Consider the following 16,674-nt stretch of genomic DNA (forward strand, 5'->3'; position numbering starts at 1 on the left):
TGCGGCTACCTTTGAATGTGCAGGTCGAGGGGTCCACAATTCCGACCACTAATTACCCCACGGTTCTAGGGGTCACATTAGATAGTCTCTACAAATCGTCCGCGCATGACACATCTATTTGCTATAAAGTCAGAAGCAGAAACAAGGTTCTCAAGACGCTAGCCGGCAGCACTTGGGGAGCTGACAAGGAAACCTTGTTAACGACTTATACAGCAATAGGCCGGCCTGTGGTAAACTATGCGGCGCCAGTGTGGTCCGCTAACGTCAGTGCAACGCAGTGGAAAAGTCTTCAATCCTGCCAGAATGCCGCCCTGAGGACAGCAAAAGGGTGTCTCCTCATAACTCCAATAGACCACATACATGAGGAGACGAAGATCCTTCCTGTGCGTCAAGACAACAAGATGTTGTCGATGCAATATCTGCTTGGGTGTTATAGGATGGATAGGCACCCACCACGTAGGCATGTCAGGAAGGATCTCCATGATCTGGGTAGAGAGGTCCAAATGTACAAAAGAGAGCCTCTAGATCAACAGGCCTATCAAGCAGGATTGAATCGTATTCATACGGATGCAGTTTAGGAAGCAGTTCAAGAATACCGTGTGAATACCATCCTCGGAGATCATCCGCCTATGATAGCTGCAGAAGAGCAGCTGCTGCGTCGACAAACCAGAGTGGTCTTTGCACAACTAAGATCTGGATGGTGTAGCCGCCTCAATTCATATTGGGCACGAATTGATGGAGAGGTCGACAATATCTGCCCGACATGTGGTAACGGACCACATGATACGCTACATCTATTCAACTGCCCAGCCAAACCCACTCACCTAACCCCATCTTCTCTCTGGGCTCAACCAATACAGGTCGCAGCCTTCCTGAACTTGGAGTTAGAGGCAGAACCAGGTTAAAGAAAATAGGAAAATACACAGCAGTACAAGCTGCTACAACAACAACGTCATTCAATTTGATACGTTGTGCAAAACTTCGTGTTAATCGGACAAATTGACGAATATATGTGGAAGGTGTATCGAAATCTGAACCTATGTCAATTCAGTACGTTATGCCAATTTTCGTGCAAATCGAAAGATATTTAACGATTTGGTGCACTATTTACCTTAAATCGAACGAAAATATATATGGGAGCAATATCTGAATCTGATCCGATTTTAACGAAATTTAACACACATCGTTCTAGACAGAATTCAGTACGCTATGTCAATTTTCGTACAAATCGAAGGATATATAGGGTCTTTGGTGCACCATTTACCTAAATTCGGACGAAAATATATATGGGAGCTATATTGAAATCTGAACCGATTTCTACGAAATTTTACACACATCGTTCTAGAGTTAATTCAGTACGTTATGCCAATTTTCGAGCAAATCGAAGTATATATAGGAACTTTGGTGCACTATTTACCTAAAATCGGAAGAAAATATATGGGAGCTATATCTAAATCTGAACCGATTTCTACGAAATTTAACACACATCGTTCTAGACAGAATTCAGCACTCTATGCCAATTTTCTTGAAAATCGAAGAATATATAGGGACTTTGGTTCAACATTTACCTAAAATCGGACGAAAATATATATGGGAGCTATATCTAAATCTGAACCGATTTTCAGGAAATTTAACACACATCGTTCTAGACTTAATTTAGTACGTTATGCCGATTTTCGTGCGAATCGAAGGATATATAGGGACTTTGGTGCACTATTTACCTAAAATCGGGCGAAAATATATATGGGAGCTATATCTAAATCTGGACCGATTTCTACGAAATTTAACACATATCGTTCTAGACTTAATTTAGTACGTTGTGCCGAATTTCGTGCAAATCGAAGATTATATAGGGACTTTGGTGCACTATTTACCTAAAATCGGACGAAAATATATATGGAAGCTATATCGAAATATGAACAGATTTTTCCGAAACTTACCACTCGTCATTCTAGACCTAAATCAGTACTCTACGCTAAATTTCGTGCAAATCGAAAATATATAGGGACTTTGGTGCCCCATTTATCCTAAATCGGTCGAAAATATATATGGGAGCTATATCTAAATCTGAACCGATTTTCTCGAAACTTGGCACACATAATTCTAGACCTAATTCAGTACGTTGTGTCAAATTTCGTGCAAATCGAAAGATATATAGGGACTTTGGTACACCATTTACCTTAAATCGGACGAAACCTGAACCGATTTTTCCCAATTTCAATAGGGTTCGCCCGTGGACCAAACAAATGAGCTGTGCCAAATTTCATCCAATTCGAATCAAAAATGCCACCTGTACTTTGTTTACAATTTAACATCTACGGACGGACGGACCTTTCACCACAGTGTGGTGAATGGTAAAAAATAAGGATCCAGACTTCCGCTGTGGCCCAGAAGATTTTTAACCACTCAGGGCCCTCTTCTCTTATTTATTTTCTGTTTTGCGCCCCTGCATCCCTCCCTTATAATTCCATATATTCGCATCACATCCTGCTATTTACTTACATATGTCATATGTATGTATGCAGGACTATTTATCCTGATTGTTGATCCGCATCTTTACATTCAACTTATATTTTTGTTGTTGTCTTTTATTCACGGAAATGAATATTCGATTGTCTTTCACACCGGCATTTAAAAATAAAACTGCTTCGACAAGTGTCTGAACGAAGTTAAATGGCCATTGAAGTGAACGCTCAATTTGTGAAAGAGAAAAATTAAGAAAGTTCGCCGGAAAGGTAATTTATTCCGCAGTCTCTTTTTTCCCTGACATCATGGTAATTACAATCAGGTAGATATCTGTCAGGAAAAAATACGGAAATGTGACAGATAAAAATTCAGGACTGGTGATGTCTGTATTACCTCAAAAAATATTTTTTTATAAATCCAAGCCTTTTGAATGTCCTTAAAAATATTTTTTATTGTGAAGGTCCTTAAAAAGATTTTTTTTATTGTGAAGGTCATTAAAAAGATTTTTTTATTGTGAAGGTCTTTAAAAAGATTTTTTTGTGAAGGTCCTTAAAACGATTTTTTTATTGAGAAGGTCCTTAAAAAGATTTTTTTATTGTGAAGGTCCTTAAAAATATATTTTTAATTGTGAAGGTCCTTAAAACGATTTTTTTATTGTGAAGGTCCTTAAAAAGATTTTTTTTAATTGTGAAGGTCCTTAAAACGTTTTTTTTTTATTGTGAAGGTCCTTAAAAAGATTTTTTTATTGTGAAGGTATTTAAAAATATTATTTTTATTGTGAAGGTCCTTAAAGAGATTTTTTATTGTGAAGGTCCTTAAAAAGATTTTTTATTGTTAAGGTCCTTAACAAAATTGTAAAGGTCCTTTTTTTTTTATAAAACCACAAACCTTGTGTAGGTCCTAAAAATAAAAAATAAAGGTCCTTAAAAACATTTTTTATAAAACCACACCTTGTGTAGGTCCTTGAAAATATTTTTTTATAAATATACGCCTTGTGTCCTTTTGTAGGTCCTTAAAAATATTTTTTTATAAATCTACGCCTTGTGTCCTTGTGTAGGTCCTTAAAAATATTTTTTTATAAATCCACGCCTTGTGTAGGTCCTTGAAAACATTTTTTTATAAATCCACGCCTTGTGTAGGTCCTTGAAAACATTTTTTTATAAATCCACGCCTTGTGTAGGTCCTTGAAAACATTTTTTTTATACATCCACGCCTAGTGTAGGTCCTTAAAAATATTTTTTTATAAATCCACGCCTTGTGTCCTTGTGTAGGTCCTTAAAAATATTTTTTTTTTTATAAATCCACGCCTTGTGTAGGTCCTTAAAATATATATTTTTATAAATCCACGCCTTGTGTAGGTCCTTGAAAACATTTTTTTATAAATCCTTGTGTAGATCCTTAAAAATATTTTTTTGTAAATCCACGCCTTGTGCAGGTCCTTAAAAATATTTTTTTATAAAACCACGCCTTGTGTAGGTCCTTAAAAATATTTTTTTTAATAAATTCACGCCTTGTGTAGTTCCTTAAAAATATTTTTTTATAAATCCAAGCCTTGTGTAGGTCCTTAAAAATATTTTTTATAAAACCACGCCTTGTGTAGGTCCTTAAAAATATTTTTTTATAAATCTACGCCTTGTGTAGATCCTTAAAATAATTTTTTTATAAATCCACGCCTTGTGTAGGTCCTTGAAAATATTTTTTAAAAAATCAATGTCCTGTATAGGTCCTCGAAAAAATCTGTCTTCAGGACCTGAATAAATTCATAGTTTATTTCCTCATAACCACATTCATTACATGAACAATTACCGGATCCTTCTACGTCCTTGTTATCTCCCTCAGTTGAAACTGTTGCTTTCATAGTTGTTGGTGTTCTTGTTGTTGTTGTAATAAGTAAATTAAGTTGTTGGCTCTTTGGCTGTGCAGCTTTCCGTTTCGTGTAGTTTTGTAAATTTTTATGTGGCATTTATGACTTAAGTGCCATAAAATTTTATTGATTGTTTGTTCGGTAAGCGTAAAATTTGCCCAAGAACCAGACCCGGACGCAGACAAGGAAGGAAGGATACGAAGGGAAATGCAAGGAAGGATTTTCTCTTTGCTGGCATATGCACAGCAAACTAGCAAATATCCTGTGTACGATGACATGTATATTTCCCTGTTTATATGTGTAACTATGTCCATGGATGTGCGTGTGTGTGCGTTTGAAGTACATTTTTTTGTACATCATCTGATCCTGGAGTGAAGAGCACCATTAAGTGCATTCAAATTAGATGTCTGTGTCTGAATCGGGGGGGTTGCCAGAAATATGCACAGATATTTCTGTGTGTGTGTCTGTGTGGCATCATCAATATAACACTTAAGTGTTGTGGTGATATTTTTCTGCACACACACACACACACACACACATAGTCACCCACAAATTTTATGTTATGATTGAATTTGAGTTCGATTTTCACCAAAAATTCGATTTTGCTCAAATGTGCCAGGTTGACGACGACTTTATCACCCCGAGGGAATCACATAACCTGTTTTTTTTTGCCACAGCATCATCATGACCACCACCATCCACTTCGGGGAAGATGATGTCGATGATGCTGATGATTTCTAACGCTGTCAATATTGATGTGAAAACTGTAAATTTTAAGTGATGTCTGGCTCTTGTTGGCTTTTGTGGTGGTGGTGGTGTTGGCATTTGATATCTCATCTCAGCAATGCCAGACTTCTTCGTCATCTTGTTCTTCTTCTTCTTTTTTGTCAGTTGCAATCATAATATTGTTAAATAAATTGTTGTTGATGTTGTGTAAACATTTCTAAATGTGAAAAGATGCGGCTGATATTAGGGTGGTTTCAGGGACTCTATTGAAATTGGGAAAAATCGGTTCAGATTTAGATATAGCACCCATATATATATTTTCGTCCGATTTTAGGTAAATAGTGCACAAAAGTCCCTAAATATCTTTCGATTTGCAAAAATTTTGGCACAGCGTACTAAATTAAGTCTAGAGAGATGTGTGTTAAGTTTCGTGAAAATCGGTTCAAATTACGATATAGCTCCCATATATATTTTCGTCCGATTTAAGATTTAAATAGTGCATCAAAGTCCCTAAAAATCCTTCGGTTTACACGAAATTTGACATAGAGTACTGAACTAAGTCTAGAGTGATGTTTGTAAAGTTTCGTGAAAATCGGTTCAGATTTTGATATAGCTCCCATATATATTTTCGTCCGATTTTAGGTAAATGGTGCACCAAAGTCCCTAAATATCTTTCGATTTGCACGAAATTTGGCACAGCGTAATGAATTAGGCCTAGAAGGATGTGTGTTAAGTTTCCTGAAAATCGGTTCAGATTTAGATATACATCCCATATATATTTTCGTCCGATTTTAGGTAAATAGTGCACCAAAGAACCTAAATATCCTTCGATTTGCACGAAATTTGGCATAGAGTACTGAAATGACTCTAGAATTATGTGTGCTAAGTTTCGTCAAAATCGGTTCAAATTTCGATATAGCTCCCATATATATTTTCGTCCGATTTAAGACAAATGGTGCACAAAAGTCCCTATATAACTTTCGATTTGCACGAAATTTGGCATAGCGCACTGAACTAAGTCTAGAGTGATGTGTGTTAAGTTTCGTGAAAATCGGTTCAGATTTAGATATAGCTCCCATATATATTTTCGTCCGATTTAAGGTAAATGGTGCAACAAAGTACCTATAAACCCTTCGATTTGCACGAAATTTGGTACAGCGAAATGAATTAAGTCTATAGTGATGTGTGTTATGTTTCGTGAAAATCGGTTCAAATTTCGATATAGATCCCATATATATTTTCGTCCGATTTTAGGTAAATGGTTCACCAAAGTCCCTATATATCCATCGATTTGCACGAAATTTGGCATAGAGTACTGAATTAATTATAGAACGATGAGTGTTAAATTTCGTGAAAATCGGTCCAGATTTAGATATAGCTCCCATATATATTTTCGTCCGATTTAAGGTAAATGGTGCACCCAAGTCCCTAAATGTCCTTCGATTTGCACGAAATTTGGCATAGAGTACTGAGTTAAGTATAGAACGATGTGTGTTAAATTTTGTGAAAATCGATTCAAATTTCGATATAGCCCATATATATTTTCGTCCGATTTAAGGTAAATGGTGCACCAAAGTCCCTATATATTCCTCGATTTGCACGAAATTCGGCATAACGTACTGAATTAAGTCTAGAGTGATGTGTGTTAAGTTTCGTGAAAATCGGTTCAGATTTCGATATAGCTCCCATATATATTTTCGTCCGATTTTAGGTAAATGCTGCCCCAAAGTACCTATATATATTTCGATTTGCACGAAATTTTGCATAGCGTACTGAACTAAGTCGGTTCAAAATTTTTTTTTGAACATTCACGCCGTCTTTTCTTCTCCACCCCATTACATATCTGCTTACAAAATAATTTCCATTACACACTTACCCTGTCCCCTCCACATCTATGTCGAACATTTAGAGTTAATGCGATTAAGGTGAAAGTGTTTCCTACAGTCAGCATTTCCCTCGGTTAGACATACCTCCATACAAACGCACACACACACACAAATTGAAATCTCAACATCATCTATCCTGCATTAATGTTTTTTCTCCGTTATGAAATATCCTGAACTCCATATTTGTAGTTAGAAGCGAAACCAAAGCATACACAGCCAGTCGGCTATAGAAATTTTCTTCCGTTCTGCCGTTAAAAGCCATAGGAAACTTAAAAATTATAAAAGCAACAACAATTTAACAATAATTTCAAATGACACCATTTTTCTGGATTTAGTTTTCTGTATGGGAATTGAATAGGAAAGGAGGATATAAATGGTGTTGCATATCGGGGGGAAATGAATGTACGGAAGTCTGGACCAACAGAAACAGTATTGAGCCATGTTAACCAATTTAGTCTCGAACATATTGCAGTCCTGCGGAATGTGTGAGAAACGAGCTGAAGATATCTTGCTCCAAAAAAGTAGGACCACTCTGGTATTCGGTGTTAGAGTGAAGTGCTATCAGTCGACTTCAATCTCCTGGATAATGGCCCAAAATTTGTATATATTCCTTAGCATTCCTTTTAGGGTGCGGGGAAATTAGCCTAATTGAAGTCCCCAGAATTCTGCCAAGTAAAGGGATATATCGAAAATCTACCAACAGCATGTGGACAGGATGCTGGGGATGGGATTAGTGGCAAAATGGAATTACTCAAGAAGATCTCTAAAATAAATTTTCTGAGACTCAACTGTTCTGTATGGGGTTAAGTTACGTAAAACCAACCTCTAGGATTCTCCAGATGAGGGGAAGATATCCAAACCGATTTTTTCTATGGAGGTGACTACTCGATATCTTCCATGTGACAGTAGACTGAACATGGCCTTAATACTTTGTAACGGCGTGAAGTGGAATTTGTACCTGGAAATTTCCCTATGGAAGTGACCTCTCGATATCTTCCATGTTACAGTAGACTGACCATGGCCTTATTACCTTGTGAAGGTGTGAAGTGGAATTTGTACCTGGAGGCGTTATCAAACCCCCAAGAAATACAGAGTTCAGCAAAATATTTTCAACTTTAAAATGTTTGTGTTGACATTTTTCTAGGTGGGGTAAAATTAAGGGTTCAGATTTTCCTTTAGAAAAACTAATGGTAGTGACTTATATCGTCTTGGCTCGAAGAGTGCTACTTTCAGTGATCCTGTCATGAATCTGCCAGAAAATATCCCTAGTCCAGGAAGATGTTTGAACTCAATTATTTCTGTAAAACTTTGGCAAATTTTTCTAGGTGGTCTCATTCTGTCATTTAGTCACCGCCATTCGCCCTCTTTGTTCGATATTTTGAAAGTGTTAACCGAATTTTACAATCGAAGTGACAGTTATTTGGTATTCCGAGGCCTTGTGGAGTGAAATTATCTTTGTAGAAGAATCTTTGTAGAAGAATAGGTGGCTGTAATTTGGAATTCAAGAAATTTTCAATATATGTCCATGTTGTTGTCAATATCTCCAAAACACAAATATTATAAAGAACCTCACCATTGGAGGTTGAGGGCTTAACAATTTCGACCTGATCGAACATAACAACGTTTTACTAATTTTTTGTATAATTATACCCTTCACCACACTGTGGTACAGGGTATTATGTCTTTGTGCATATGTTTGTAACAGGCAAAAGGAAACGAGATAGACACATGGTTCCTTTTGAGAATATGCATAGAATCACTTTCTAAGTCGATTTGTGCATGTCCGTCCGTCTGTCCGTCTGTCCATGTTAATTGTAAACAAAGTACAGGTCGCAATTATGATCCGAATTGTATGAAATTTGGCATAGGTCACTTATTCGGCCCAAGGACGAACCCTATTGAAATTGGGAAAAATCGGTTCAGATTTAGATATAGCTCCCATATATATATTTAACCGATTTAATGTAAACGGCCTCTAAATATCTTTCGATTTGCACGAAATTTGGTACAACCTAATCATTCCAAATCGGTCCAGATTTAGATATAGCTCCCATATATAGTTTCGTCCGATTTCATGTAAATGGTGCCCCAAAGTCCCTATATATCTTTTGATTTGCACGAAATTTGGTATAACGTACTGAATTAAGCCTAGAGTGATTTCTGCCAAGTTTCGTGAAAATCGGTCCAGATTTAGATATAGCTCCCATATATAGTTTCTTCCGATTACATGTAAATGGTGCCCCAAAGTCCCTATATATCTTTCGATTTGCACGAAATTTGGCATAACGTAATGAATTGAGCCTAGAATGATGTCTACTAAGTTTCGAGAAAATCGGCTCAGATTTAGATATAGCTCCAATATATATTTTCGTCCGATTTAATGTAACTGGTGCACCAAAGTCCCTATATATCTTTCGATTTGCACGAAATTTGACACAGTGTAATGAACTAGGTATAGAATGATGTGTGTTAAGTTTCCTGGAAATCGGTTCAAATTAGGTATAGCTCCGATATATATTTTCGTCCGATTTAATGTAACTGGTGCACCAAAGTCCCTATATATCTCTCGATTTGCACGAAATTTGGCACAGCGTAATGAATTAGGTCTAGAATGATGAGTGGTAAGTTTCCTGAAATCGGTTCAGATTTAGATATAGCTTCTATATCTGACCAAATAAAAATTTAGTATCGGTTGCAGAATGAAATTTTTATGGATCCAATTTCATTCCTTTAAAAATGCGACGTCTGTTAGGATTCATCTGTGGAATATACCCAAAGTGGTGAAGGGTAGCATATAGTCGGCCCCGTCCGACTTTACTACTTTCCTTACTGGTTTTTAATTGTTTCAGAACTGGACTTATTGGTCCTTTAAATTTTAACTTTAGCGAAATACTGTCAATGAGAAAAATACTCTACATCAAATTCTACTATAAGTTTCCCTACAAAATAAATCTGTAGCTCTAGTATACATCAATAGAATATCGGTGGCAATGTAGCTATATATATAACAAATAATTTTTTTACGCTTAATTTCGAAGTGATGTTGATTTTTGGGTTATTTCTGCAACAAATTTATATTTTAGGGGATTACTGTCAATGAGAAAAATAATCTACATAAAATTCTAATATAAGTCTCCATACAAATGAATTCGGTAGCTGCAGTATATATCGATAGAATATCGGCTCCAATTTGTCTATATAAATTAAATAGTTATTTGAATGTTTTGCCTTATATTCGAATTGGTCAATTTTTTTTTTTGCTTTTTGACTCTCAAATATCAATTATAGAGCAATGATGTTAATGAAAAAAATATTCTACTCTAAAATTTACTATAAGTCTCCAAATAACTCAAAATTGTAGCTCAATCATATATCAATAAAATATCGACTCAAATTTACCTCTGTAAATACATAAGGTTATATTTGATTTATGTTGCAATTTCCCTCTTGTTCCAATTCTGGCCTATTTTCTCCCCTAATCTAAAATTTTACAGCATAACTGTCAATAAGAAAAATATTTTATACTAAATTTCACTATATGTCTTCACACAAAAGAAATTTGTAGCTCCACTATTTATCGACAAAATATCGGTTACAAAATACCTTTATAAATAAAGTAGGTACTTAATTGAATTTTCCTTTATTGCGAATTGGTTCACATTTGGGCTTTTTGACACTCAACATTCAATTTTAGAGCGATGATGACAAGGATGAAAATATTCTACATAAAATTTTACTATAAGTCTCCAAACAAATGAATTTGGTAGCTGCAGAATATATCGATGAAATCGTGGTTCTTATTTGACTATAAGAATTATATAGTTATTTAAATTTCTTTGCTTTATTTTCGAAGTGGTCCAAATTTTTTGTTTTTTGACTTTCAAGTATCAATTATAGGGCAATAATGTTAATGAATAAAATATTCTAGACAAAATTTTACTGTATGTCTCCATACAAAAGAATGTTGTAGCTGCAATATATATCGATATAATATCGGGTATAATTTGCCTATGAAGATTAAATAGTTATTTTAGTTTCTTTGCCTAAATTTCGAATTGGTCCGAATTTTTTGCTTTTTGACCTTCAAATATCAATTATAGGGCAATGATTGTAATGAGAAAAATAATCTACATCAAATTTTACTGAAAGTCTCCAAACAAAAGAAATTTGTAGCTCAATTATGTATCAACAAAATATCGCCTCCAATTTACCTCTATAAATAAATAACGTTACAGCATAAATGAAATGTATGCTGTAATTTCCCAATTGTTGAAATTCTACCCCATTTTCTCCCCCAATTTGACATTTGAGAGCATAATTGTTAATGAGAAAAGTATTCTACATTAAATTTCACTATATGTCTTCACACAAAAGATTTTTGTAGCTCCAGTCTATATCAATAAAATATCAGCTCTAATTTACATATATAAATAAAGAAGTAATTTCACTTAAATAGTCTTTATTTCGAATTGCTGCAAATGTGGGCGTTTTAACCCTCAAACATCAATTTTAGAGCTGTAATATTAATGAGAAAAATATTCTACATCGAATTCTACTATAAGTCTCCACACAAAAGAAATTTGTAGCTTAATTATATACCAATAAAATATAGCCTCCAATTTACCTTTGTAAATAAATAAGGTTATATTTGATTTGTGCTGTAATTTCCTAATTGTTTCAATTCTGGCCCATTTTCTCCCCTAATTTGACATTTGACATAACTGTCAATTTACAGAAAGTCTCCAATTAACTGACATGTGTAGCTCAGTTATATATCAATGAAATGTGACCTCCAACTTACCTGTATAAATAATAAAGATTATTTTTGATACTGTATTTAATTACGAACTTTTCTCAGTTCTGGGCTATTTTCTCCCTCAATTTGAAATTTGGGAGCATAAATGCCAATGAAAAAAATATTGTACACTAAATTTCACTATAAGTCTTCACACAAACGAAATCTCTATTTATAAAATTTAGCAATGAAATTCTTGGTATAAAATTGTCTATTTAAAAGAAGAGAACTTCAAATATATTTTCTTACTGTTTAATTCAAGTAATACTTTGTCTTTAATACAAAAAGGAAGAAGAAGGTCCTTGTTCCCATTTTTCTCTCAAATAATTTTACTTTGACTTCCAATTGCTGCATTCTTTCGTTTAACTTTCTTTTATATTTCTAATTAACTATTCTTGTCACAGGACATTCTATAGTTTTGTTTTTTCTCCTAGCTTCCGACAACTTTCAATTGCTTCATTATGACGTTTTACAGTTTATTAATTGTTGTCATATTCTAATGCTGGGTATTTGTAGTTGTGGCTGTTGTTGTTGCACTTGTTCAATATTTACTGACATTTTCCATTTCCGAACTATAACTGGAGGCCAGTGGTGACTGGCTGGTTGGGTTGGCTTGGTTTGGCTGGCTTGTTTGGTTTTTGTCTTGTGAAGTTCTTGTTGTTCTTCGTCTTCTTTGTGAGAGTAGTGAATGGTAACCTAGTTTTTACTTTTTTCGATTTGTGTCGAGACCCCTCAGAGTCCTCCACACCTCCTTAGGCCTATGTAGGAGTTTAGTGTTGATTTTTTTTCGCCTCTAAAAGCCCTATTCTAATTTTTTTACTAATGGCTGTTTTGCCTCAACTTCCTTTCACATAATCAACAACAACAATAATAATCATCATCATAATAACAACTACTACAACAAAAACCCTCAACTAACATCCTCGACATCTTTGTAGCTGCACATAAAACCAAAAGTCTGCATCTAGACTTCATTTGGAACTGAGTTCAGTTCAGAGTGGAAATCTTGTCAACTTTCATTAAATAGTGAATATTTACAAAAAACAAAACGTAAACATTTGGATTCATTCAGTAGTGGAGTGTAAAGGATGTGGGTAGGTGTGGGTGTATGTGTGTGTGTGTGCGGTTGTATGGGTGTTGGTAGTGGTATTTAGATTTCACGATGAAAGGATTTCTTTATCAGTAGATGTAAGACTGTAATATTTATTTAAGCCCCCCAACGATTTATAATAGAGCATTTTGCAATATTTTCTAGAACCTCCAACACACACCCCCCGCACGTTCACCTCCCCCTCTAAGCCTCTACATACACTCAACCATTTATTTATTTAAGAATTTTTGTATTTGCCTGACTTTAGAAAGGAATGAAAATCGAAATAAGACTGCTGAGGATGAGTAGGACGACGACGATGATGATGATAATTATGTGAGAAGCGAACATTGAATGCTGTCAGTAGTTGTTCGTTCATGTTCTCCGTTTTTGGCCCAGCAATATGAAGAAGTCAAAATGTTGTTGTAAACCTAAGCCAACAACAATAATGGCAAAGGACATCAATAAAATTGCATAAAAATGTGGAAAAGGGCAAAAAAAAGAGAGCTGAAAGTTTCATGTCAAATGAACTATAAATGTGTGTCTGTGTGTGTTTAGAAAATGTTTGAGACAGTGTGTGTATGTAGGTGTGTATGAATGTGTGTGTGCATTAGATAGTTTGCCATCTTTAGTTCCTAAAGTGTTTAGCTGTTATAGCCTTAAATATAAGTAGTAAAGTTGAAAAATATGAGTACAGTCATTGGTATTAATATTATTGATAGAATCGACGTAACTAAATTTCGGGCGGAAATAGGGATTTCTTTTGTATGGAGACTTATAGTAAAATTTGATGTAGAATAATTTTTTTATTGGCAATATTCCTCTAAGATGAACGATTAGACAACTAATTAGCCTATTTTGGAAATAAGTCAAAACTTAACCCAAAAATAAAAAAAAATATTTAGTATTAAAATAGGTAAATTGGAACCGATATTTTACGGATATATACTGAAGCTACGATATTCTTTTGTTTGGAGACTTATAGTAGAATTTTATGTAGATTATTTTTCTCATTGGTCAAAATTCTCTACAATTAATATTTGAAGATCGAATAAGCTCAATGCGGAAGCAATGTGAAATTAAATAAAAAAAACTTGTGCTTAATCTGGTAGGTGAATTGGAACTGATATATTACGAATATATACTGAAGCTTTGAAATTCTTTTGTTTGGAGACTTATAGTAAAATTCTACGTAGATTATTTTTCTCGTTGACGATATTGCTCTAACATTAAAATTTGAGGGTCAAATAACCTCTATACGGAACCAATACGAAATTAAACCAAAAAAAATAAAAAAAATGTGCTTATTATGATAGGTGAATTGGAACCGATATTTTATCGATATATACTGGAGCTACAAGATTCTTTTGCATTGCGACTAGTAGTAGAATATTACGTAGAATATTTTACTCTTTGAAAATATTGCATAAAAATGACAATTTGAGGGTCAATAAAGGCCTAATTGGAACCAAAGCGAATATAAAGCAAAAACATATGAAATTGATTTTCATTATTAATTTTTATAGGGAAATTGGAGCTAATATTTCACTGGAATATCCTCTTCCTATGGATTTCTAGCCAATGCAGATTTATAGTAGAATTTGGTGTAGATTATTTTTCTGTTCGACAGTATCCTTCTAAGATGTCAAATTCCGAGTAAACATAACCAACATTGAACAATCAGAAAAATTAACCAAAAATCAATAATAAAATATTGTTTTTTATATAGATAAATTCGAATCGATATTTTTATTGATATATGTTGGAGCTACCAATTTTCTTTGTTTGGAGACCTATAGGTGAATTTTATATAGATTCTTTTTCTCTTTGACAATATTGTTCAAAATTAAAAATTTGAGGTTCAAATGACCCACATGGGAATATGTACAAAAATGGGTCCAAAAATCAAGAATAAAATAAATTTAATTTATATAGGTAAATTGGAACCGATATTTTATTGATATATACTGGAGCTAAAAAATTCTTTTGTATGGAAACCTATAGTAGAATTTTATGTAGAATATTTTTCTCATTGACATCTGAACCCTTTCATTTCATATTGATGGAGAACAATTTTTTCATTTAGAGTATTCGTCTAAAATTACAAGAAAGAGCAGAAATCAATTGAAATCCAAATTAATTAGAAATTAAACCAAAATTTAATAAAAAACATATTTGTTATTTTTATAGTCAAAGTGTAACTGATTTTTATTTGGAGCTACAGAGTTCTGTTTTGTGAAGACTCATTGTGAAATTTGATGTAGAATATTTTTCTAATTGAGATCATAACTCTAAAATGGCAAATTAAAGGAGAAATGAGCCTAATTCCGAACCCATTAAAAATTAACCCAATAAAACAATGTTTTTATTAACACATCCATATTGTAACTTATTATTTACCGATATATGTAGGCGATACGGATTTCTTTTGTGTGGAGACTTATAGTAAAATTTGGTGTAGAATTTTTTTCTCATTGACGGATAAGCTCTAGAATGACGAATTAAATGAGAAATGAGTCTTATACCGAACCAATTAGAAATTAGACCAACAAATTAAAATATACCATTTTTATTAATATAGCCAAATTGTAACCGATTTTTAACAGGTGTATATTTGACCTACAGATTTCTTTTGTTTGGTGACATATAGTATAATTGGATAAAGAATAGTTTTCTCTTTGCCAGTAACTCTCTAAAATGACAATATGGGAGAGAAATTAACCCTATTCCAAACCAATTAAGAATTAGACCAAAAAATTAAAAACTGTATTTTTTTAATTATATAGCCAAGTTGTAACAGATTTTTATTTGTAGTATATAGGAGGTAAATTTTTCTCTTGTGTGGAGACTCATAGTAGAATTTGGTGTAGAATATTTTTCTCATTAAGAGAATAGCTCTAAAATTGCAAATGAAGGGAGAAATTAGCTCAATTCCGAACCCATTAAAAATTAAATAAAACTAAATAAAAAATTTGTTATATATATAGCCATATTGTAACTGATTTTTATCGATATATATAGTCGATACCGATTTCTTTTGTCTGAAGGCTTATAGTAAAATTTAGTGTAGAATATTTTTCTCATTGGGAGTATAGCTCTAAAATAACAAATAAAAGGAGAAATGAGTCTAATTCCGAACCCATTAAAAATTCAATAAAAATAAATAAAAACAAAGTTTTTATTTATATCGCTATATTGAAATTGATTTTTTATCGATATATGTAGTCGATACCGATTTCTTTTGTCTGAAGGCTTATAGTAAAATTTAGTGTAGAATATGTTTCTCATTGGAAGTATAGCCCTAAAAATGCAAATGAAGAGAGAAATTAGCTCAATTCCGAACCTATTAAAATTAAACAAAAATAAATATAGCAAAGTTTTTATTTATATAAAGTTATTGTAACTGATTTTTTGTCGATATATAGGTGATACCGATTTCTTCTGCCTGGACACTTATAACAAAATTTGGTGTATAATATTTTCCTCATTGAGAGTTTAGCTCTAAAATTAGAAATTAAGGAAGAAATGACGCCAAATCCGAATCAATTATAAATTAAATCAAAAAATTAATAAATATTTATTTTTTTTATTTATTTAGCCAAATTGTAACTGATTTTTATCTGGTATATATAGGAGCTGCCGATTTCTTCTGTGTGAAAACCCATAATGGAATTTGATGCAGAATATTTTTCTCTTCGACAGTAATCTTCTAAAGTGACAAATAAAGGGAGAAATCAGCCCAGCATAGAACCAATAGTTAATTGTTCTTAAAAATTAAAATATATATTTTCTGTTTATATAGCGAAATTGTAACCGATTTTTAAGTGGCATATATAGTAGCTACCGG

Source organism: Musca vetustissima, unplaced genomic scaffold, assembly GCF_032173495.1.
Source record: "Musca vetustissima isolate MV318-11 ecotype Yass unplaced genomic scaffold, APGP_CSIRO_Mvet_v1 utg5528, whole genome shotgun sequence".
NCBI lineage: Eukaryota > Metazoa > Arthropoda > Insecta > Diptera > Muscidae > Musca > Musca vetustissima.